Genomic DNA, 511 nt, shown 5'->3' with positions numbered 1-511 from the left:
AAAGAGAAATAAGATCGAACTGATGTCACATCCATTAGAACAGCAAAGACCTACACACTGTCAAAACCTCACTTTGGTGAGGATGTGCAGCCACAAGAATTCTCATTCACTGCAGTGGAGCTCAAAGAAAAAAAAAGAACTAGTATAGCCTCTTTGAAATATAATTTGGTGGTTTCTTATAAAACAAATCCTAGTTTTATTATATGATCTTGCAGTTGAGCACGTTGTTATTTATCCATATGAGTTAAAAACTTGCACCTACACAAAAATGTCCACATGACATTTTGTAGGAGCTTCACTTATAATTGCTGAAACTTGAAGGCAACTATCATGCCCTTCAATGAGCAAATGATTAGATAAACCATGGTCCACCCAGACAATGGAGTACAATTTAGTACGCAAGCCATGACAAGATATGAAAGAGGGCTGGAGAGATGGCTCAGTGGTCTAAAGCACCTACTTAGAACAAGCTTAGCAAAAGCATCAGGGACCGCGGTTCAATCCCCCAGCA

The sequence above is a fragment of the Octodon degus genome, unplaced genomic scaffold, assembly GCF_000260255.1.
Source record: "Octodon degus isolate 3935 unplaced genomic scaffold, OctDeg1.0 scaffold00165, whole genome shotgun sequence".
Lineage (NCBI taxonomy): Eukaryota > Metazoa > Chordata > Mammalia > Rodentia > Octodontidae > Octodon > Octodon degus.
This window is presented reverse-complemented; position numbering follows the sequence as displayed.